Consider the following 25,962-nt stretch of genomic DNA (forward strand, 5'->3'; position numbering starts at 1 on the left):
TAAGGAGAGGGGGTGCTGGGTATGGCAGGCATATATTTAAGTTGATTAAAAAAACCTGCCAAACTGTTCTCCAGAGGGTCCACATCCTTTTGCACTGCCATCCGCAGTGGACAGGACTTCGATTGCCTTGCATTCCTGCCGGCACTTGGGGCAGTCGCTGTAATTATCCGCTGGGTGTGGGTGGTGTCTCACGGCAGCCAGTTTTTTGTGTGTGTATTGGAAGATATGTACTCCGCTGAGAAAAGGGTCCATAACTCTATCAGGGTCTCAGGGATCCGTGAACCTGAAGGTGAAGAGTCCCCAAACAACAAGTTTGGGGAATGAAGAGGAGTCAGAAAAACACACACTGCGACAGGAGCCGAGGTCTAGAATGCGGGGTCTGCCAGCCCCGGGGGAGAAGCAAGCCCGCAGTGTGAGCTCAGGGAAGATTCCGGGTGATCTTTGAGAAACGATTTCGGTGGAGTGGAAGAGGTGAGAGGTTAAAAGAAATTGGAGCCTGCTGGATGGAGGTGGAACATACAGAGCATTCCTCGCAGTACCTAATAAGGGGAAATCCAAGCTAATCCCTGTCTCTGGAAAAATCACTTACAGGGAGTCCCAGAGGAGGTAATTCTGATGCTTGTGAGCAATGCGACTGGTAATCACATTACCTATTTTTTCTAAATGTGGTTCATTAATGTTCACTCGACTTTACTGGCATTTACTTAAAGGTTTCCTGAGTAGCAAATTCACTTTACCACTAACTTGGCTGAAAGGAGCTTTCGGGAGCCGTAGCCTGATGCTGTGGCCGTAAGAGGACACGTCCCAGGGGCTCACTGCACGCGCGGGCGTGCGGCCAGGAATGTCCCACGGCAGCTGGCACGTGCCAGCTCCACAGCGCTCGCCCCGCCGCGGACTGGGTGCCGTGCACGACCCCGGCCAGTCTCCCTGGGCAGCTCCCCCGACGCAGACAAGATGATGGCATTGAAAGGAGGAGGCGGTCCGCATCCACCCCCCACTTGTCTCTGCTCGGATTTCAAGAAAAGTGGAAGGGGAGCAGACGAATTAGGTAAAACTCAGACACGTGCATGCAGAGAACAGTTTTCTTAGTTGTGAGGTAAAATTCACACATGAGAAGATCCACTCCTGAATCTTCGGCTCTCCGCTGTTTGAACACCGTGAAGAAACGAGGCAGCAGAGAACCCTAAGTCGCCCCCGTCTTACCATTTCCCCTCGGCCTCTCCCGCTCTCACACGCGCACACCCACACCCCGCCTGCACCTTTGACCCGCTCTGGCTCAGCATTCAGTCCTGTGGTGTTTTTGCTGGGATTGGGGCCAGGCAGCTGCATGGCACCAGGGCTGTGTGGCTCCCCTGCCTGGTTCATCTCTAAGGGGCCTAGAATACCGGTATCACGTTCGTGCCATCAGAGGGCCAAAGACCTTGTCTGATGCCGGCTTCCTCCCTTGTCCTAGGTGCTAGATTCGTAGCTCTGCTTGAATTCTTTGCACATTAGTGCAATACCCTAGAACAGAGCAATTACAGATCTATGAAAAAAGCATAGGATGTGGACCTTTGAAGAGATGGCTTTGGGACACAGTCTCTCACACACTAGCTGTGTGACTATAAGCAAGTTATTAATTCTTCGTTTCATGATTTTCATCAATAAGACGGAAACAATGAGCTCGTAATTCATACCTCATCTTGTCTTGGCCATTCAAACAACAGCATGAAAGTTTCTGTGACCTCCAGCAGGTTCCACAGCTACCGAGCATCGCTCTTATCACCCCACAGACCAGAGGCCAGCACGTCCCCGCAGCACGCCAGGGGACCTGTCGGGCCACCTCTGACAGTCTTGGTCTCACTCTGCCCCCTCTTCCCTGGGAGCTGCCATCAGAACGGCTCTTGGCTGGGAAGTCTGTGCCCTACTCCTCCTGGCCATGCCCTCCTTCCATCTGCTGGAATCAGACTTTAACTTGTATTTAAAGCTGTACATACAAACATAGACACCCCTAAAGCAGATGAGTTACCGTATCTGCTGGGCTCTGTAGCTCTCTCTTTTCTTTCCTTCACTATTACTGCAAGTGAGGATAATCTTTTCAAAGGAACCCATTCCCTGCATTGTCCACTACTCCTGTCCCCATAGCATTAAATCCAGTCAATCGGCAGGATACCCTAGAATGGGGAATTTAGAGACGCATCAGTGCTGGTGACCCCTGGGGCTATGAGGAGGTGAACTGTGGACCCAGCTGTCTGATGCAGTTGAGGGAGATGGTGCTTCCTGAGCTGGGTGTTTTGCCCGACACCATTACTCCACCAACATTCTCAGCCCCTGCTCCTTCGTTTCCTGATAATGTTCCACCGAGGTTTACTTGATATTGAATAAGGCTTAAAAAAAAAGCTTATGTGAAGGGAAGCCCTTATCATTCCCAGAGTTTTAAACAAAGCATTGCAGAATCAGAATGAGAGAAACAGAAAACTTGCAAGGTGCATGACAGATAAGATAACTTAGCTTATGAGAAGCAAGGACCTAAGATAATGTCCACGTGAAGCATGGTTTTCCTTGCAGAATTACGGCTACAAACTGCCCTTTGCCTGAAGAATATATCCCACTCATACTAATAATGCAAATGGTATGCTTGGGCCAAGGACACATGTGGACCTTTAGGATTTCAAAACTAGGTGAAGACTTTGAAATAGTAGTGAGCAGCTGGTCAATGTTTTGATCATCACATGACTGAGTTAAAGATGATGACCTCTTCTTCTTTCAAAGTTCCCTTAAAGAAATTGCTATTTTTGCCTTTCACTAGACAAAATAAGGTAAGTTTTCTTTCTTTTAAACCATGATTTAATAAGCCTTATTTCTATGCACAGAGTCCTAGTAGATAAAAGGCATTGGTAAATATTACTTGAGTAAAATAACATATTACATTGGCTTTATAAGTGCCAGGAAGGTCTGTTGCCTGACACTGACTCGTCAACTTGGCCTTCTCCCCAGCTTTTCATTTAGAGGAAGGATTCTTGTGCTAATCACAAATAATTCCTGGGCCAACTTCCCTCCAACCCCAAGTGGAGGGAAAAGAATGAATAGATCCCCAAAAGGAGGCCCAGAGAGGTGCTGGCTTTGACTGCTCTCAAATCTTTAACAATTTTCTTTTTTCCATTTTACCTGCTTGTAAAGTCTCCAAATTGCTCTGGGATTAGATTATTCTGAGGTCAGCCTAGAACCTGGCAGCTGGGGGCTTTAGAGATGTACTGTCCAAGTCCTGCATGCACGGAAGGCACACATGACCCCAGAGAGGTCAGAGAGTCGGCCTTTCTTTGGTTATCTATATCGGGAAGATGTCTGTTTTGGATATTGGGTGACCGTTTGATCAAAATGGTGATTTACTCTATCTGCTCATACTTACTTCCCAGGAAAATGGTGCCCGGGGTTTTCAACTTCACAGCTGAACTGTCCTGGGGCGACTGCATCTGTGAGTCCAGCTTTCTTTAAAGGCTGCTTGCTGCATGGTGGTCATTGCGCAGCTAATTTATGGGCATTCCCCCTGCCCTGAAGGGCGAAGCCCCTCTGGTATTGCCAGGAAACAACAGGCTATACTGATTGATTGATTGGATGAAAAATTAATAAACATCATTGTAGAACCTGCTTTCTTAGAAGCAAAGTATCTTTGGGGAGAGAATTTAGATCAGAAAATACTATGTATCAGCAATGAAGAGAAATATTACAGGTCATCCATTTTCATCTGTGCTTGACTTTATAGGATTAGTTTTACTGAATAAGCCCAAAGCACTGTTCAAAGCTCAGCTGAATTGTCTTTTAAAAATGAGCAGGGAGTATATAATGTGGGGAATTTGTTTCTGAAAAGGGGTGATTCATGAGTACACATAGACATAGAGCTATGACATGGTTAATACCCATGCCAACTACAATTTGGAGCAGTCACTTATGGTATGATTCATGGCTGCTAAATAGAAGCAACAACTTCACTTTTAAAACCATTAGGCCAATGATAAGATCTTTAAGAATCTCATCCAAAGCACCATGCCTTGACTATTGAGTCTCTTAACATTTGGGGAGATAACCTCTTGACTTTTTCTGCAATTCGCCCTGTCTGGTGAACCTGGACCTTGGCAGAAAAAGATAACACCTTCTCTCCTCTGGACTTTGACAAATGACAAGTTCTGAGTCTACCGGAACCACTTTATGCTTATCCAGAGAAATCTAAGATTCAGCATGTTCGTTTTAGTTAAATCATTCACTTTCTAATTTTTGCTTAACCTTTGACATAGCATTTGTTATACAGCCACAGATTCTTGGCAGTTTTAGCAAACATTATGGCATTATTAATAAAGTTAAAATTGATAATGATTTTAACCTCATGTAGGTTTGTGAAATTCGGCGATAATGAATATAAGCTACTTTGCGATCTGGGGGCAGAGGGGGACAGTTTTCACGTGTGAAGTTCATATTAAACACACTAGGTAACTGGGGCGGCATATGTGAGTAAACAGGGTTCCTACAGTCACACTGACCATCATTCAAATCCCCAAACTGCCCTTTTCTGGCTGTGTTTTCTTTTTGACAAATTATTCAGCTTTATTAAATTCCATTTGCTTATTGAAGGGGGGTCAAAATACCTATTTCATAGAGCTGTTGTGATGATCAATGAGATATGCGTAAAAAAGTACGCATTGTGCTTGATACATAGTGAGTGCTCAGTACAAGCTGCTCTTTCAGTCTCTCCGTGTTGAGTTCACCAAAAGGACTTCAGTGATCAGACATTCATGACTATATGGCTTCAACTATACACTGATAGTGGGATATAAAATGCAAGAACAGCGTAAGAATAAAGCCCAGATCTCCACGTTTTACAGTGGGTGAATTATTTATGTTAGCATGATTGCAGAAACTTACAATCATGCCTTGGAAGCAAAAGTTTCATATCACCTTAGAAGGAGACTTTTTCTGGAAGCACATGTTTCTACTGCTGAGCAAGTCTTAGCCAACCTTTCCTGTCTCTTCAAATAGCTGGGGAAGTATGCTTTATAATCTCTTCTACCCCAACAAACCTATAATCAGCAGGAGAAATTTCAGCAATATAGACAAATGTTGAAGCATTACACTGTACAACTGAAACTAACAGAATGTTATATGTCAATTATAGCTCAGCCAGAAAGAAAACAATGAAAGCTCAAATAGATGGATGAGCCTGAATTTTATCTGCTATAAGCTGATGTATTAATGTCTATTTCAAGCTTAAAAAGTATATGAAGCAGAACAGAAATCTGAATTAGAAACTAAATGGAGATAGAAGAAAGAAATAAAAACACAAGTAGGAAAAGGCAGCCAAAGTCACCAACTGAGCACAAAGCAAGTCTCACAGCTGCCCCCTGTCGCCCCTCCAAGTGTCAGGTCGTCCACCCTGGGCTCCTCCCGCCTCTGACGGTTCTTTCTCTGGGTCTCTGAGGCCTGCACGCCCTCTCAGCAATGGGTATTGCCCAGCGCCCACTCTCTTTATTTAGTTTATGTCTTCTTGTTCGTACTCTTAACCTTAAGATTGCCACAGGCAACGCTTGTTAAGTGGGTTGTTGCATAGTCCTTGCACAAGGGACATGTGTTTAGATTCACACAAGTATTTTTGATAGTCATCAGTATCTTGACTATTATGATCTCTGCTGGTCACCTGGAAATTTCCGTGGGAGGTGTAGGTTCTGGTTAAGAGCATGGGCTTTGGAACCAGACTCATTGTGAAAGTCGGTTGTGCTGTTGTGTTTCTTCCGCAAGTGATGCAAACGTTCCTTTTTGGATTTGGGGGGTGACGTCTGCAGACAGGCTACAAGGATCAAACGGTGTGAGGGGTTCTTAACCTTTTGTGCCGTGGACCTATGTGACACTCCAGGGAACCCCTTGGAGGACCTTCTCAGAATAATACATTTTAAATACATAAGAGACCAAATACTATAGGCAAACCAGTTGCAGGCATCCAGTTATACAGATATTAAAAAAAAAAACAAATTTGTGATTAATAATCAATGCATTAAATAAGAACTAAAGGTAGGTCTAATACCAACAGGAACTTTAAAGTTTGTGAAATAGAAATGTTACTTTGAGTAGCTGTCACAACTGTGATAAAATACAAAAACATCTGTGATTTCCATTAATGACAAAGGTAATATTTCCAGTGTTTGCTTGCTTGCATCTATATTTGAAATATTAAGTTCCAATTAAAGGTTAGCAAAAGTAAATATGTAAGCTTTTTTCATCCAGGTTCAAAGATACAAAGGTAACTTGTGAAACTATTTCAGTTCTTCAGTATATGAGTTTGTTCATTTTTTCCTAAGAAGGTATATATTAACTTTGTGGGTTTTTAAAAGCGTAGACTATTTGGAATTACATGTTTGACTGTTTTTTTTAGTTCTTCCCAGCATTTGTTGACAAAGACAAATGAACACATTTGGGGGTTATTCTGAGATTTATGATGCTTCTTAACATACATCTTTATCCTCTTAATTGTAAAAGATCTGTTTTGTCTGTGATTTACTCATTCCTAATGATTCATTTAGACCTGGAAAATCTCTCCTGTGTTGCCAAGAAGTTTTGTCTTATTAATTTGGAGGAATCCCATGACCTCGCTGCAATTAGGCATCACATGTTATTTAGAAACATACTCTATAAAAGGTTTCTCAACCACTTCCGCATGAGTATCTAGTACAGTCACAGAAGTAACACGTCACGCGGCACTACGCAGCTCCTGGACAGAAAGAATGGAGGCGAGGGGGCATTTCAGTTCCTTAATACAAATGCCAAGTTCTTGAGACAAAGTATTTTCATCCAGGGTTCCTTCCCTGCAGCCCCCTCAGATGGTAACATCGGCGCAGAGGGCTTCCCTCTCTCTTGTCCGTCACAGCATCCCTAGCCCCCAGCTCTGTGCCTGGCAGAGAGGAGATACCCCGCAAATGTTCGCTGAAGGAAAGAATGAAGAGATGAAGAAACGAAGTAATAGAAGCCTCCTCAGCTGTGCTCCTCTCCTCTGGCAGGTGAAAGAGGAGAGTCAGTGGGCTGTGACTGTGGTTTTGTTTGCCCCCCTCATTCCAGAGTTAACTTAGCACCCTCAGAAATACTGTCAATTCAACAAAATTGTAATTAAACAAGAGGGAACTGATTTAGTGAGCAACTGAAAAAAAAATATTGCTTTGGAAGATCGTGCATTCTGTGAAAATGGGTTAATCAAATTAAGCGTGGAGATAAGATTGCTGGAAGTTTGAGTTAAGAAAACCCCTGATATTTGCAGCATTATCTAGCTCTTTAGAGGCATCTGATTATATTATTAAAAATTAGCAGTCTGTTACAGAAAATAAACTCACAAGAAAATACTAAAAACATGCAGCACAGACTAGGTACTTGAAAATAATATGTTCATTAGATTCACTAATCTGGTAAGTAAAAAATAATGCCACTTGGTTGTTTGGATTTTTGTTTTTTTAAATTTATGACAAAACTTGGGCATCTTTTCCACATGTTTATTAGCTGTGTATTTCTTTTACTCTGAGATATCTCCCTTATTAAAACTATAGCTGTCCATGTTTTTAATTGATTAGAGCTCAACCTCTCATCCTAAACATTGATAATATTTTCCCCAGTTTAACATTTGTCTTTTGGCATTGTTTGTGTGTATGTTTGCCAAGTCAGTGATGAGTATTATTCCATATTTTGAAGGGTCTTTCCAATGCATTATTATAAAAATATTTAGCTTTGTTATTTTATAGTTTAATTTTTTGATATTCGCATCTTCATTTCATCTAATTTGGGGATAAAGAATATGTAGAGATCTAGCTTCATTATTGCCCAAATGACTATCTAGATGTCCCAAATCTTTTTGTTGTCAACCTGTTTCTTTCCCCCACTGATTGGAAAGCCCAACTTTTTCAAAGTTACTGTCATAAACGTGATTATTTCTGACCTCTTTCCATTGTGCTCTCTCTATTGTTGCAAACCACAATTACAGTTGGTTAATCCACACTGCTCAATTCTTTCCAGAATAATCTTTGCTATTCTTGCATGTTTATTTTTCAGACAAGCTTTATAGTCATTTTGCAAGCCCCCCTGAACTTGTGATTTTGACTGGGTCTCAGGAGCATTTAACCCAATGCCAGACACATAGTAAGCCCTCTGTACGTGTGAAATATAATTGTAATTTTAATAATAGTTATGATTACCACAAACATAATGATAGATATGAAGATGATTAACATCTTTGTAATATTGAGTTTTCTCATCCAGGATAAAATTTGGATAATTTCCATTTTTTTAAACTTTAGAAAAATATTTCAACCTGAGTTTGATTTTTGTTTTTTGGGCGACTCACTGCCTTTTCTTGCAACAACTATTTTACACCTTCCTCATCCTCCTCAAATCTCCTTTTCCATTATGCATACTTTCGTAGAGAAAATCAGTTATCATCTGGCTAGACCTCTTGCTCAGATTTGCATCCTTTCTCCCTTCTTCTTCCCAGCTATGAATAATCCTCATGTAATGACCACAAAGCCCTCTTGACTTTAGATGTCATTTGTATACCAAAGAATTAAAACTTTCATCCCTCGCTCATACGTCTTTATCTGTGTTCCAGGTGGGAACCATTGCTTGACTATGTGAAATTCCCACGTGGAGGTCTCTCTGGCATCTTGTCTTGGATTTAAAAGTGAACCAAATCGTCACCTACCCCACTTCAGATCTGCACTTCCTCTAATCTGCGCCACCTGGGAATGTGGCTTCTCCATCCACTCTATTGCCCACATGGACAATCTCCGTGGCAACATCTCACATTCCAGTCATTACCAAATCAGTCCAGCACTTCAATCCGTTCGTTCACTTATCCCCATTTTCACGGCCCCCACCCCATTCTAGCACCCCATCACCAACCTGGATTCCTACAACAGCTTCCTTTTTTCTTCATATTGATTGATGAGTATCCTTTCCAACCAAGTTGTTCTCCACCTAAAAGTCAGAATAATAGTTTAGAATATAAATTTGAAATGATTACTGCCTTTTAGTGCCTTTTAGCATGTTAGAGGCTTCCCATTCATTTTGTAATAAAGTTACCATAATCCCAAGGTCCAGTATGACCTGTTTTCAAACTATTTCTTCAGCATTATCTTCTTTCAACCTCCCTTATAACCACTTTCCTCTGCTGAGACTCACTTCCTCAAAAGGTGGCAATTCTTTCTCTTCCCTTTTGTATAGAGAGTTCCAGTTCATTCTTAGGCTTCATGTTAAATGTCACATCCTCAGGGAGGCCTTTCTTGACCCATGAGTACAGACTAGCTTCCACTGTTGTATGAGCATAATTATGGCGCCCAATGCTGTCTGTGTGGCTGCACTAGTCACCACACAACTCTTCGCTTATTTCCCTATGAGCAATTTCTATTACTAGATTGTATTCTACATAGAGTCAGGGGCTATGCAACTTTTAAACCCTTTTTACTCTAAGATAACAGTAGAGTCACATGCCATTGTTAAAAAAAATAGGAGCGATCCTGTGTACACTTCATGCAGTTCCTAACAATAGCAGCAACTTGGGTACCACGGGACACATCACAGCCAGGGAACTGGCACCAATAGAACCTGCCAACCTGCTCAAAGTTTCCAGTTTTACATGTGCTCATCTCTGTAGGTGTGCACTTTGTTCTGTGGCATTTAGCCACATGCAGATTTTAATCACATTTAGACCACCACTGCAGTCAAGATACAGAATAATTACAAGGATTTCTCATGCTACCCTTTTATAGCCTCAGTCACCTCCCCTTCTCTGATTTTTTTAAATTGCAGTATCTCTGACTTCAGACAGAACTTGGTATTTAGTGGATATTTAAATGATATTTGTTAATTAAATAAAATTAATACATTTATAATTTATTAAAGCTGGAATTCAGTAAAAGAACAATTTACCAGAACCAAAAAGGATGTAGCCCAGAAATTCATGGGAGGATAATCTATCAAAATAAATGTTCTATTACAATATTTCTTAAAAGTGAATAGACCAAAAAATTTTTAGTTCTGTGTAAATTTCAAAACAAGCTTTTTTTTCTAAAGTATAGAACTATTCTTAATATGATAAAGGAACACTTTAGAATAGAACAAAGTATTAATTTCATGGTAAAACATGTTAGTCCTTTTGAATAGGAATGTTTGCTGTCACCATTATTATTCTGCTATTTTAGAATCTGGTCAATAAGATATAAAACATAAGGAAAAAACTTGATATGAAGAGGTTGCCAATGTCCTCCAGACAAAAATTACCCAGAACACACGTGTTGTTAATTTGTGTTAATCAGTCATTGCAGGGAGAGAGAAGGCTGCCTGGGGAATGAAGCCACTGGGGAACTGTGAGGTGGCTCAGTGATAAGGCGTTAGAGAGAACTTCTTCTGCTTGCGTTAATTCGGCTTGCGTTAAAGGAATTTGGGGGAAGGCTTTAGGAAACGGGGCTCATCGCCGGTCAGGATGCTCCATGAAGTGGGGATAACACTGTGATCGGGTATCACAATAAATACATCTTTTCTAGGAGTATGGCAGACTAGATCAAGGTTAAAGCTGTAACTGGTAAAAATGCAACAAGTCATACATATTAGTCAAGATACAGATACATTTGGTAACTTGTGGCTTGGACATCCTTCATGTTTTGTCTGTGCTCAGACGTGATTACACAGTGGTCTTGTTTTTGTCTGAGTCCGTGATGATCACAGCATAGCCTTGTCCGGTGTTGATGTTTTGTGAAACTGTGTCCATTTAATGGAAGAACACCAAGTCCTGGACGATAGTACCAGGCCATCTCCTGGATGGCAGGGATGGCTTTTCTTTTCCTCAAAACAATTATCATTATTTGCAAGCCACATCAAAATATGGACACAAACCATTGTAATAAGTTGATATGATCAAGAATCTATTAGTAATATTTGCGTAGAAGACAAAGATAAGCTATTTATATATGCATATATATCTCCACAATTGGTTACTTTAAAATAATGAAAAATAGATACCTTTCATAATAAAAAACATATAGACTGGGATTAAATTTAGTGAGCTATGGTAAGGAATTGTAGATAGGGAAAAAAATCAAATTTGTACCCAGACAAGATGAGTCAAACAGTTAGAAATGTTCTTAGTAAATATGGCACATTTCCTTTTGTATATTTTGTAATACCCCAACAAATGCTTTCCTCTTCTCAGTGTGTCAGAATGCCTATTATGAAAAGAAAGCTGTAATTCCAAGAGTTCTTTTACTAGGAAAGAGTTTAAAATATTTTTAGGGTCTAGTCACCAAATTGAAAGGAATAAGAAGCTGGTGAAAAGCTGCAAATCTTTGTGACCATGTATTTTCTAAGAAGCCAATTCTAAGGTTAACTTAGGAATTCACCTTCTGCAAGGAGAAAGTCTGCCATGGGGACTGGCATAGGAAATAAACAAAGCAACTGACTTATTATGTTGTCAAACCACAATATGTTAATATAGGGAAAACGTTTTTAATTTATTAATCAAGATACAAGTAAAAGTAGGTAAAGTGAGGAATGACCCAAAAATACACAACTATTTTGCCAAATAATATTTTTCCCTTGTTCTGAGGGGTGGTGGTTGTGGAGAAATGAGCACAATTATGGAAATCAGAGAGATCTGGCTATAAACTCCTTCTCTTCAATTTGCTAGATATGGGGCATTGGACAAGTTATTTAACTTCTCTGAGTCTCAATTTCTTCATTTGGAACACAGCACACACCCAACACATGGTACTTTTAAAATGATGAAATGAGAAAACATGTTAAAAATAAGAAACTACCTTAGCACCTGACACAGAGCAGGTGTCAGAAAATAAAGTGCTGGTGTCCTACAGATAGCCTTTCCCGTCTTCTCCTGAGAATAACTTAGCAGAGGAATTTAGCTTACCATTCTGGACAACTATGTGATGTGCAACATCACGAACCCGATGCTTAACTGGATGCAGTACAAGTCCCGTGATGGGTGGGGGGCTTACTGTTTGTCTCGCCCGAGGGGTAGGGCCCCTGGGGAAGTTCACTCTGGATTCCGGGAGGCCAAATAACCACAACAGAATGTTGGGAGTAAAACGGTTTATACCAAGCCTTTTTCTCACGGTGGCAGGTCAAGCGTGGGAATCACGTGAGTCTCCAGCAAGTGCAGAAACCGTCTCTGCCTTCAGGCAGAGCTCGGGCGGCGCTCTTTATACAGTAACACTGACAATAGTGGCTCATGGCCCATGGGCGTGGGAGCAGTAGCCTGGCAGCAGGCCAGTGACATCATCAAGTAGATTGGGGTCAGGTGAGGATCCTGGCCACAGGTCCTTCCATTTTCCCTACATGTTGTAATCTCAAAAAATTTAACAAGGCATTCAATCACCTTACAGGGAGTCTGACAACCACTTCCACTGTGTGTTCAGGGGTTTCCCGCAACCGGCAGCCAGTTCTCTGACACCAGCCAGGTGTCTTACAGTTCAACTGGATTCTGCCTCTATCTACCTGGAGAAAGCATCAGGTCCCACAAGTAAAGGGCTTGGTCCCACAAGACTTCTCCCTTTCCCCATCCTTCAGATGCCAGTCACAAGCCCTGTACTTCTGAATGACTGGCTATAAATCAGAGGTTCCCCACGACCTCCTCCTTGGGTTCAGTTAATTTGCTAGAGCAGCTCACAAAACTCAGAAAAACATTTTACTGACTAGATTACAGGTCTCTTATAATCGCTTATAAAAGGCTGTAATTTGGCAACAGGCAGTTGCAGGAAATGCACAGGGCAAGGGTTGGGAAGGGCACGGAGGTTCTGTGCCCTGTTGGGGTGTGCCACTCTCCCAGCACCTCCAAGCGTTCACCACCCCAGAAGCTCCCTGAAACCCCTCCACACTGGGTTTTACGGAGGCTGCCTTACACAGCCATGACTGATTATATCATTGGCCACTGGCGAATGACTCAACCCCTGGGGGCTCCCCTCCCCAGAGGTGGGAGTGAGAGCGAGAGCTCCAGCCCTCTCATCAAATGGTTGGTGCTCCTGGCAACCAGCCTCCATCCTCAGGTGTTTTACCAAAGTCACTTCATTGCATAAACCCAGTTTTGGTGAAAGGGGCTTGTTATGGATAAGACACCCATTTCCCCTTAAGACTCTGAAGAGTTTTCAGGAACTGAGGACGAGAGACCAAATATTATAATAAAAGATGCTCGTATTGCTCTTATTGCCCAGGAAATTCCTGGGGTTTTGGGAGCTGTGAGCAGGAACCATGCATGAAGATCAAATATATATTTCTTATAAATCACAATATCACACACCTTTTCTGAAGTTCTTTAATGTCACTCCATGCTAAGACTTTCTGCTCCTCATGGTGGAAAGATACCTTTCTACTTCCAGCCCACTAGCAGCACCAATGAAATTCCAGTTGAGATCACAGGTGGTGTAAAATTAACCCCCTGGTGTTTCTTCATTGACTTGCTGGAGCAGAAATGTGACTCTAACGCTTTCTACCTGGCTCTCATTGAAGACCTGATCAAACACCACCAGAGAACTGTCTCCCTTGATTTTCTTGTGAAACTAAAAAACCTTCCCTCAAGCCCTGGATTTTCTGAGATGGTTTCAAAGCATATTTCCTTCAGGGGTGGCTGCTACAATGCACCCCTCCTCCACAACAGGTTGGGATTTGCCCGAGGCTGTGAAACATTCTATGCAAGGCAGACAGGTAGCTGTCCCTCAGGCCCCCTGACTCTGGTCCTGTTCTCTCTCTCGGGACTTGCTGCCCGCCCTGGGTAACACTGTCTGGGGCTCAGTTATCTCTCTGGAGACTTTCCTTACCTCTGCGCTTCTCTAAAGCTGAACACCAGAGACATTTACAAACTTGACTAGGCATGAACTTGGAGCGACCAAGCGCAGGTCTCTTGAGAGCCAAATCATTATTTAATCAAGTTGGTGGATGTGGAAGAAAAGGGCAAAACCACTTAAATACAGATGGTAAGAGTCCCTGACTTCACCTCTACTTGTGAGAAATAATCACTCTTCACAGTGACACATACAGTAAGTCAGAAGATTGCCATTTACTGCTCTTGCTTTTAGCATATTCCTCATCATTATATATGGCATCTATCAGCAAAACATTAGATTTCATTGACAGATAGGTTATAAATTCATCCTGGAAAAAAGTAAAACTCCTTTTCTGGCATGGGTACATGATAGATGAGTATACACAACTTAGCTCAGTCTCGATTATAATATGCAGTATCTTACAACTTTTTTGTGTTTTCATATTACTACACTATGTTTTACTGTTAAAAAAAGCCTTTGATGCATATATTTTTTCCTATTCTATATTTCTTAGTTGAGAATGTTTTAAACTGAGGAACTGTTTTTTGTCTATTTCTTTTAAAAATTTTGCTCTTTTTTCTTTGGAAATACTAAATACTTATTGAAAAAAAATATACAGGAGGAAAAGGATTTTTTGTTTCAAAATCTGAATGGGGTAAGATCATAACTAATTGGCCTATATGAATATTAAGGCTCTTCAGTCCTAAAAAAGTCTTTACTATTAATATAGGATTGCTATCTCTGCAGTTCCTCTGCTAAGCACTTTGTAGATATCTCAATTTATCTTCACATCACCCTAACAAGGTGGATATTATTTTACCTATTTTTTAAATATAAGATTCACCTAAGACTCAAAAAAAAAGTGAAATAAATTTCTCTAAATTACACTAGTTAGTGACAAAGGACTGTCATTTTAACATAATGGGACATGAACTTTGTTTCCTTCTAGAATGTGGTAGGTAATAGTTTTGCCAAGTTCACATAACTAACAAGTTAATCAACTAAACATAGGTAGCACATAAAAATCTCACATATTGAGGTGTGCAAGAACAGCATATTCTCTATGGATTACAACACTTTATTTCTGACTCCAAACCCTGTTATGTTCAATCCTTCTAACACCCTCATCCTCCTCATCCCCAGAGCCCCCAAGTAGACATCTCACACTGTCCGGGGACTTAGCATGATACCCTTATTATAGGGGGTTTTGTAGGGTTGTCCCTGGTCAGGCAGCCTAGGTGCATCTTTGTATCCATTCCCTTTTGAGGGTTTGCCCCCTCCTGAGAATTGCTGCCTCGCAGGCAGGACCTCTGTCCACACTACTCCTGGATCCCCAGAAATCTCTCTCTGTTCTCCACATCATCATTTTATTTTTTAATGGGGGCCAAGGAATGGGGGCCTGGCAATCACCTGCTCTCCCCACGTCTACCTGGGAATCCCATTCTTCACTTGCCACACTGCACTTTCTCCACTCACCTAAGGGTTTAGGCCTTGGGAAAACAGAGCCACAGTGGCAGATGCTCTACTCCTGCTTCACATGTGGCCTCAGCCCTTCGCTGGGCAACAAAGATTGGAGGCATCTGCCTTCTTGAATTAGAGAAAATGAGGGGCAGGGGAAATACAAGGGAAAATATAAGTTAATAACTCAAAATATAATCAAAACCCACAAATGATTAGGAAGTATGAGAACTGTCTTAAGTTTGAAGGGCTATGGGAATGGGGTGGACGGTGCCAAGTAAATAAAATGAATTGTCCCTGTCCCTAGGAGCTTGCAATATATTACTAACTGGAATAAAAGAGAATGAAGCAAAACTAATACCTATGAAATGGTCAGAGAACGTCAAATTATGCAATAGGAATTCAGAAAATCACATAGAAAGAACTGAAATAACAGAACCATCAAAGTATTTTAATAATACCTACTGCCAAATTAGATATGTCAGTGGAATCCAAAGAGTTTTACTAAGCATCTACTATATACTAAGCACTCTACCTGGCACCAGGAATACAGAAAGGGAGCATAATTTTATCCACCAAGTCAGAGGTGGGAGGCTAAAGATGAGGAGTAAAGGAGGAAGGACATTGGAAAACACTTTTTTAAAGGATGTGATTTTGAGCTGGGTATTAAACAGTAGAATTTTGCAGTAGAATCATGACTAGAGAGAACAAAGGCAATGATAGACTGATCCTGTTTCAAGCTCTTCCTTTCCCTGCAAGCTTGGGAATGAGTTTTTTTAGCGTAAGCAAGCAGCATGAGTGAAGAGAAGGGAATTTTTCATCAGATACACCTTGAAAATTACATGTATACTCTCTTCACTTGAGATGAACCTGTTTTCCCATTTGTGTTTTTCTTAAATCAAATGTTAAATTCTGGCCTCAATTATAGAATCTGAGGCTCTTGATTACAAAACAAAATAAAAGGAGAGATTTCCCTTCCATTCACCTTCTCTTATTCCATAGCTGCTTCCTTGGCTTCAGACTACAGATGGACAGTCGATGGTTTCCATGGAAACCATGGAAAGTGGATTCTAAGGGAGTAACACTGCAGATTGAGAAAAAAAAAACACTAAGGGATTAAACAAATGGCTAGTTCTGGTTATGTCTGGTTTTTAATATGTAATTGTTAATATTCAGGTGACTTGGAAAAAATTCACAAGGAATGGTGCATATCAGGTGCTAAACTCTATTACACACCTCACACTCAGCTGGGGTCTTTGCTTTGTTCTCTTTCTTCCTGCCCCTCAGAGCCCAAGGCAAGCAATCAAGGCTTCTAGACGCCACGGGATGAGTCAAGATATGGCAGCCCAGACGCTCTAAGCACGGGCTGTGTCGCACACAGACACACAGGCATCCAAGAACCCGCAGCCCTCTGGTTTCGTGGCTCCTGCCTTCTTAACCAACCCCACAGCGTGTACACAGGGTTCATCCGCAATGCAAATAGTCGCCCTGAAACACCTTGGGGCGCATGGCCGGCAGAAATGCCTGTCAAGCTGTGATTCACTGGGCAAGAGGAAGGCCTCGGAGGGCAGCCAGCCCGAGTGTGGCCCAGGGAAAAACCACCGGCTCTTACAGGAAGCCGTCTAATTACGTTACTGTAATCCTCAGGCTTGCATGTTTCAGCCACCTCAACACGAACTCACAGACTTCACCGATTATGTAATTACGGAAAACTTCACAACAAACATGAAGTTCCCTTCTGGAGGCCACATTGAGGACCCGGGATGTGCATGTGAGCATGGGAGGGAAGCACACGGCTCGCAGAGGGAAGAGCAAAGAGATTTATTGAACTTAAAAGGCCTCGGTTTAAAAGGGGCCTCCACCAGACCTCCCTTTTCGGGTGCATATTTTTTGCACCTGCGACTGTTTGTGGGCTGGAAAGCAAGAGCCCTCCCCTCTCCCCCGAGAGACCACGCTTTAATGCCTTGGCCCCAAATGTGTCATTTTCCAGCCAGGCGGGGAGAAATCAAAAGAAACCAAGTTTTTAGAACTTTGCTGTTAAAGAAAATAATAGTTCTGAAAGGATTGGAGCCACATTTTCAGGTTAGATGCAGTTGTTAGAGATACGTCAGAAGGGAAACCATCCCTCTTCACTTTCTTTCCTGACTTGCCGAGCCCTTCATTTTGCTGGGTTCTGTGGGACATCTGCAGCACCCATTTCAGGGGAGGGCTGCGGAGAGTTTTCGACTCTGCAACATGCAACTGTGCTCAGACCACACCGTTCAAAGTCTAGATGCCAAATGGGCCACAGAGAAGACGCCACATAAATTATTTCTATTAAAATGAACCTTTGATACCAGAAGTGAACGGTGGAATCTTCATTACGATGCTCACGAAGGATGTGCTGACAAATGCTCTTGCTTTAGATGGTGTTCTGGATGGGGCCTGGGGGAATGCTGGAACCAAAACTTGATTTTGACTGCTGATCCACTTCCTCCCCCCCCCAACCACCCGCTTCCTATGTTGAGATGAAAGTTAGAGTAGAAAGCCTCTTGTCAACCCTTATGAACTGTTTTATTCAAAGCAGCACCTCTGGATTTTTGTAAGACTGGCCAAGGTTTGCCCGATTATTTCTTCTTCTATCCAGAGAATCAAAAGTTTAAAATCAGGGATCACAACTGGAGCAAAGTGTTATGTTCATTGGAGGTAGAATGCAGCGCTAAAGAGAGGGAAGATACTACAAAGCCCTCACTCGCTATATACACTAGCACAAGGATGCCCTTGACTGACCAGATTAATAGAGTAGCAGGTGAGAATCAGATATGCTTCGTTTACTTTGCTTTAATTTGGAAGTAACCGAGGGCTTCTATGTGGTGTATTCCTTGGTGAACACTGAGAATACAGGGGCTTCTCATATTATCTTATGAAATACTAGTGTGCCATGTGGTCAGATAGCTGGAGATTGTAAAAAGTAACTATATTTAATCTCCTCAATGAGTGGGAACTAATTGTTGTCTCAGAGAGAATGATCTTTTTCCTTCACATTCTATGGGTCGATAAAATATTAACATTTTTGAAGTAGGTAGGCTTGGAATTCCTGGTTCGTGTAAAGCAAAGCCTGTGGTATACTTTGGTTCAGCCGTCTCATGGGGAAAATGAGGGAAGAAGGTATAAGTGGCCTGTTATCACCAGTTACTGAGTTATGCTTAGAGAGATGTACTGACAGTATGGTTCAAGGGGAGAGATGGGAAGTTGGAGTATCAAGATTACAGGCTGAGGGATAGGGGACAATAGAAAGAAGAAAGAAGAGATGAGAGAAACTCAACATGAAATAGTAAATTACACTGAGCTACTCTGTGGGAAAAGTGAGAGGTTTCACTTAAATATATGCTAATCTGACCTCACTGGAGTCAGAATAAACAGTTAGGAAGCCTGCCTAGAAAATGCTGAGAGGAGTCTTAGATCCTAAGAGAGCAAGGGTCAGCATTCTGGGAGGCTTCTTATCTGCACACTGTGTTGCCCAAGAAAGTCTTATTTTAGGCTTCTGCTCTCAAATAAATGAATATCTCCTTGGATGGGCTCATTTCCATGGGAAGGAAAGGATCAGGTGGAAATTCAGTGCCAAGGGTCCACTGAGATGATTAACCTGGAGGGAAATTTTTTGGAGGACCAGATATCCTTAGGAGTTGTCGATTCATGTTCGGAGATCTCCGCATTCCATCACCACATTAGTTTCAGATATTCAGATTTAGGTGCCTGTGGGGAGTTTCATCTGGTAGTGGAATCCGGACACATCTTTTCACTTTGCAAAGCCTCTTCTGTGATTGAATTTTGTCCCCCTTGACTTATACAAATGGTACAGACTGAGAAAAAGGGCAGTGCATGAAAACTGGGTGCCTCCAAAACAGTTTAGTTATGGTTCCATTTGGAGGAACACAAAAGAATTTTTTCTTTTCTATTTTATTTTTCTTGACTCCTTGAAGAAAATAAAACTAAGCACTTCACACTCATTTAGTATTGCCTACTTCAGCATTTCAGTATTTTTAAATACCCCTCTGGTCCACACTGGCAGGCCTTTCTTTGCATGAGAGGGAGGGTTCCTGGTGGGGCTCGCCAGGCACAAGCCCTGGGTCACCCAGCAGCTGCACCAAGGACTCTGGGGGTCCCAGAGCACCAGCAAATTCTCCAAGTACATGAGGCTGAAGAAGAACTTAGAGCTGTTCCACTTCCCCCTGGACAAATGGAGCGCCCCAGAGGCCCGCAGTTTGTTCACTGTCACTCCCGAGCACGGAAAGGAGAGCCGTGCAAAAGAAATGGTGCTAAAGATATGCCAGGAGGAGCAATCTCTTCTTTGCATGATTGCAGACACCATGGACCTGGGTTTGAACTGTGCTCTTCCGTGTTTGGGTCATTTCTTTCTCCCTTTATTCCGGCACTAAAGGGCTGTGTGGTTTTAGGATTCAAGTTTTTATTTTCGAAGGACGGCTGGGCATCCTCCAGCCTTGTGCAGGACAGGGAACCCTTACCACAGCATGTCCCTCTGAAGAAGAGCCTGACTTTGGACACTCTCTGTCATACCCCGGAGGCTACTTGCAGCCCACATACCAGATTATCTGTGTGCCAATGGGAAATTCCACTAGCCACTTCCTGAAAACAGACTTTCTACTCTGCGGCTGTAGAGGAAAGCTGCACAGTGCCCAGACAACTCTCTCTTACTACCCACAGCGGTGGAGAAACACGTAAACCTCTTTGCCCGGCATAATCCCCGACTCCTCATCCTAACCTAGCCCCTGCCTGCATTATGGATTTTTTAGGGTTTCCCCTGATTTACAAAGTCAACTTGAGAATTCCCCCTAATATTACCAGTAAGCCCAGGCAAAACAAAACGTAAGTCATTGTGGATACACAGTTGCGGTTTTGTCAATTTGTCCACAGTATTTACAGGCTGGCCAGTGTGTGTAGGGAGGGCCTGCTGGGAAGGACTTTCTGGAGATTGAAGAACTGCCACCAGCACCAACAGATCCAACACCCGCTTGTGGGACTCAGAACACCCAAGGGGGGGAAACCAGCACAGGTGGCCGAAAGCAGTCATCTGAACTCTAATGCACATCGTCTGATGTTCCGGTCTGATACAACGCCTATAGGACAGGAGGAATCTCCTGTAAGGCAGGCCACAGTAATGTTTTAACTCACCACACATCAGTGTATATTCCAGAATGTAAGACTTCCATGAAACGTCCTTTCGATCCAACTACGCACAGATCAACATAAAAAGAAAAATAAACACCTAAGACTTGGTGTTACGTTTATTTGTCACCAAAGCTAAGTTCTTAAGAACTTTGTATACTAGATATATGTATTTTAAAAAGATGATCGTTCCTGGTCATATTAATAAAAACATACTTGACGGGATACTTAAATTATATTAGCTTGTCATCGTCATGTTTTTGAATCAGAAAGAATGTTAATGAACTAAATCTGAAGAGAAGGTAAGGAAGCAGCCTCAAAAGGCCGGGCCCGGGCAGGCTGGGGGTGGGGCAACGCCAGCAGACAGAGGCAGCGGGAGGACCTGCAGGAGGGAAGCTCAGGCGAGCAAGATAAAGGAGAGAAAGTTCTGGAGCTTGCCAGGGGGAATGGCATATTGAAACCTAAGAACTTTCCTCTGAGGAAAGAGTCTTTTCAAACATAGCTGTCTTGGAGAAAATCCAAATTGCCCTCTCTCAATGATTCACCAGAATTTTATGGTTACGTATTTACCACTTGAGGAAAATAAATAAGAGTTCTGTTGGAATTCCAAGGAAGGGTGCTGTTCGGATGAGTCCGGAGCCCCATCGGCCCACCCGCCTTGACATCGGTCCTAGTCTGAGGAGGGGGCACCTGAAGAGTTTGAGGTGGGCTCATCACTGAGGCTCTGGTAAGGTTCACCCAGCCACGACCTGGACTCCCTGTTCCCGTGCATGGGCTTCTGCCTCCTGAGTCCCGGCCCTCACCCACGGGTCCCTGACCAAGGTGCTGAATCTGAGCCCCGCCTGCACCCTGTGGCTCCCACGGATTCTCCAGGCTTGGAAGGTGCCTTCCCAGAAAGAAGAGAAACGCCCCCATCTGTTTCTAACCATGCACTGGCTTCTGCTTCCCCAAACGTCTATGCACCCTCTAGATGGCCCTTTTGGCATCTACTTATCACAGGTCTCATTTGAACATTCACCTTGTAGCAGGCATCATGTTGAGCAACTCAAATGCATTATCTCACTTAACCTTCTTGGCAAGACCTTGATTCGGGTTATTATTCACGTTTTACAGAAGTAGAGGCCGTGGCTTTGAGAGGTTCACTTGTCAGGAAGTGGTGCAGCTGGGATTCAGACACAGGTCTGTCTTATTTCTAAATGTCCTGCCTGTGTGAAGGACGGTCTACTCAACAGTGGGGTCTGTCTTCCCTCACTGGAGGACAGTTGTATATTCTAGATCTTTCTCCCTGCCTGTGTGTTATGAAATACTATGGGCTCCTTTAGACTTCCCAGTGCATTTTATAAATAAATGTGCTTTTGCTCATCAACTACATTCTCCATTTTTTCTATTAATGCTGCTACAATCATATTCTAAGTGACACTTCAGAATCGAGTCAGGAGTAAGCATGTTAGGAGATGCACAAACGAGATCCCAGAGCATCCCTTTCTCGTGACGTCTAACAGTCCGTGAAAAGGCATCGTAAAAGGAAACAGGTAGCAGACCTCTGAGAGGAAGTTCTCTGAGATTGTTTATGTGATGACAAAGAAGTCAGGGAAACCTGGTGTTGTTGTGATTCTCTTCATCTTTTTAGGATCAGAAGTGGTTTTAGAAAGAAAGACACTCCGAAAGGAAGATGGACTTCCAGGGGGGTGTGACTCATAAGGACGAATATGAAAGAGAGGAGAAAACAACTTATCAGATGGGCAATGGGCTTTTATTGGAAGCATCTGGAGCCATGGAAGAATACAGAGAGGTGGAAGCTAGAAGGGAACCAAGAAGATATAAGAGGTTCCTGGCTTGGGCAGGGTGCGCGGGTGGGGTGGGGCAGCAGAGAGCGGAGGAAGTGAGAGGGCGAGGGCACAAACACAGGAGCGTTTGTGCATAAAGCAGAGAAGCAAACACCCTGCTTTCAGCATCATTAACAAAAATGAAAATAGATTTATCTAATGCGCTCTTCCCAGTTACTTAAAGAGCTTCCAAAGCTTTCCGTGTACGCCATACACTAGCCGGGAGGAAACCTTCTCTCCTCTGATGGGCAAAACAGTAGCAGAAGGGTCTCCTTCTCACACAGGGATGGCTTCCAGAAAGAGACGTGAAAAGTGTGTTTCCTAAAAGAGCGCCCAAAGGTTTATTTTTTGTGAGCTTGGCTATTACCAATAAGCCTCCAAGAGACTAAAGAAAACAAATCCAAGCAGAGGAAGGGAATCGGCTTCCTCGTGCAGCCCCCTCCTCGCCGTCTCCACAGAGAGTGGTCTTGCGTGTGTGGCTTCCTGAGGTTCCACTCATCCGTCCTTGAAGAAAAATCTGCGAAGACTTGTCCTCTGCCTCCGAGGAAATGCCTGTATCAGAAATCTCTGTTTATAATACCAAGTACCTGAGAAAATGCCGTCGGGTGCTCTTCAACTCAGCATTCTTGTACAAGTTTATCCTGGTGAAATCCTTGGCATTTTCCTCAGGCCTTTTTTTTTTTTTTTGCCTTCCTGCCAAATGTTAATTGGTACCTGTTCCTGTAAGTCTTGAGTTCCCTTTTCCCAGCTGTAGAGATCGGCCTTAAGGGCACTTATTTTGCTTCACAGTCTTTTCCCCAAAATTGCATTCTGGTTCCCAGCTCCGCACTACCACCTGCTCCCCGTTAGATTCTTCCTCTCTCTCTCTAGCAACTTCCACTCTCCAGAACTGACCTGTGTATTAGTTACTTAAAGGTTCGCAAAGTACATCAGGCACAATATGTGCCTGACCCTCTACGGTACCGCGGAGGGCCATCTGGCTCATCCCCGGAAAGGAGCTCAGACACACACACTCTTTTCCAAGCATTAGGGTATTTGCATTTTCATTGCTTTTTATGTAGCAACCTAGGCCTGGGCAATAGCATGGTGGGGGAGAAAAAGCATTGACTTGATGCCCGAGACATCAAATTTTCAATCTTCGTGTCCTCCTTTTCTTTTATTCCTCACTGAATTTGGGCAAGTGCCCTAACTTCTTCTTTCTTTCTCTCTGAACTGCGAGTGGTGGTGGAGCTGTAGAGATTAAATGCGATAAAGCATTCGGTTGGTTGGCACGTAGGAGGTGTTTAAATACATTCGTTGGCTAAAAGAATGAACGAATAAATTAATGAGAGGGAGGGCAGAAGAAGGAAAAGGAGGCCTTACGGCTTTAATATATCCACCGTGCGGGCTTTATGGCATGAGTCTCCCAGTTTAGTCCAGGAAACAGATACTTGGGCACAAAGCTACCCAGCAATGCCATCAGTGCTGATGAGGGAGGGCCAGGCAGGGGCCTCTGCAGCGCCTAACCCAGCCTTACAAGGGAGGAGAGTACGGGAAGAGCCCGTGCCTTCCCCTCCTAGAAGAGCTGCGTCTTTGGCATGGCAGCTTTGGTGCCTCTTGGACAAGGATCACTCACCAATGTATTAAAATTTCATGTAAGATGGGATGCAAAGATTCCACGCTGCATATCACACCACAGAAGTTCGGTCACCTTGGGTGGTGACTTGGTGAGGTGCTGGATCCCTGACCACATTAAGTGTGTCTAAGGAAATATCCACACTTTGTTTTCAGAGACCACAGAAGATGCTTTTTGGAGCCCTGATGTGCAATCCACATAGAAGTCTGGGGCACAGGAAAATAGAATATGCTCCTGGTTCTATATCCTACCCTTTGTATCATTAGTGAAGGCAAAGCCCCAGATCCCACGTTCCTTAGTTTTGTAGACACCAAATGGCACCAGAATCATCTCAGTGCTATTGAGAACGGGTTAATGATGAGAGGTACGAATACTTCTGGACACATCTCCAGAGCCAGCCAGTTCCTACAGGTAGATTGGGTCCTAATCCTGACAGAGCTATTGTGACCACAATACAATAAAAAAGCTTGCTTTTCTATGGGTTTTTACATGATACATTTTCCCATTTTAAAATAAAGATTTTTTTCTCCTAAATGAAAGTTCGAAAGTGCTAGCACTGACCCCACAAAACAAATCTTTTGCTTTAATAATCTAGAAGCACTTTCTGCCGGTAGACATTCCCTCTGCATTTAGAGAACAGCCCTGTGATGTAGGTCAGCACTGTTCTCCTTTTACAGATGAGACAACTGAGGCATGGAAATAGCATACAATTTGCTTAAACTTTTGCAGCAGCTTAAGGGAAGATCTGGGAATCTAGTCCACAGAGCCTGCATTTTTAGGTCTGTTGCTTAGTCACGAGACATAATAAATCTCGAGAATGAACAAGATCGTCAAAAATGTTCTCTTAGTGGAATCAGGGGTTCCGGTCCCAGCAGGTGAAATATGATAAACTGCAGGGACGAACATAAGCCAACTTGGACCAAAAAAACCACATTTGAGAGTAGTGGAGTCTCATTCTCGGCTTCGAATATCATTCAAGAGTTGGAAAATTACACGCGATGACTGTACTGCCCTTGGCCACTCGTCAGTAACGTCTACGCTATTCAAACATTCTTATGCAAACTCCATTTCTGGAAGTTATGAAGGGAATTTTTGTTCAGCAGAATGTTCTTATAAAAGTTGTCTGCTATTAAACTCTAGACACAATTCCAAGGAATCTCTTACTAGAAAGCAACGCATTATTCCAACATGAATCACAGGCTCAAATGACTCTTTCCCCAGGACGTTAGAACTGACTGCTGTACTCAACCAAGAACCAGGACATTCTGCTCTGTCTGTGATTGAGATGCCCACTGAACAACAGGATAACCAATCCAGATTTGGCGTGAGTTTGTCTCATGTAAAAAGAAACCCAGTGGAATGCGGTGAGGGCAACTTCCCATTCAAAAGACTACAAATTAGATAGAATGTGCATAGGGGACATTAATGACCACATGCCTACATCACGTGTAGAATCGATCAAACGTTTCTGGAACATTTGGCCTTTTTCCATCTGGATGTCAGGTGCAATAAAAATTCCAATATAGAAGGAGGAAGTCACGCCAGAATCAAGGCTTGAGAGAATGAATCTTTTCGTGTATGAAGGTAGATCATGACCATCATATGTCTAGACTTGTGAAGTGCCCAGATGCCCACGGCGCTGTGACAGGCAGAGGGCACATCAGGGATATACTTTTAGTGCCAGTCTCACTCTAAGCATGATTTTTAACAAGGACTCTTGTGAAAGAAGGAAATCAGAGGGAGACTACTTTTTTCATGATAACACCTAACATTCAAACAGCGCTCCGTTCCTTGAAAGTAGTTTTACACATTCATTCCCTTACAAAAACCGAGGGCAATAGTCTGAAAGGCATTGTCATCATCTCCACTTTTAAAATAAGGAACCCAAAATCCAGATGAAGCTAAGGCATTTGCCTAAGTTCAAATAATAAGTTAGAGGCAGATCTCAGACCAAAATCCCGATTTGTTCTTTGTTTTTTTTCATGTTGGTAGTTTTCACTGAAATTTTTAATCCTACTATACATTTTTCTTTATGTATTTTTAAATATTTTAATGTTTCCTGGTCTCCAAC

The 25,962-nt window shown here is 42.8% G+C and overlaps 1 long non-coding RNA gene across 2 annotated transcripts in view; it reads right to left on the bottom strand.

Annotated features, from left to right (window-relative positions):
• Nucleotides 1-25,962, bottom strand: part of LOC118921225 (uncharacterized) — a 358,711-nt gene that overhangs the window by 96,466 nt on the left and 236,283 nt on the right. For both annotated transcript variants that reach the window (XR_008992890.1, XR_005028240.2), the window contains exon 3: nt 8,902-8,976. This is a non-coding gene — a long non-coding RNA (uncharacterized LOC118921225). The remainder of the gene's footprint in view (nt 1-8,901; nt 8,977-25,962) is intronic.

This window comes from Manis pentadactyla, chromosome 12 (genome assembly GCF_030020395.1).
Source record: "Manis pentadactyla isolate mManPen7 chromosome 12, mManPen7.hap1, whole genome shotgun sequence".
Taxonomy (NCBI): Eukaryota; Metazoa; Chordata; class Mammalia; order Pholidota; family Manidae; genus Manis; species Manis pentadactyla.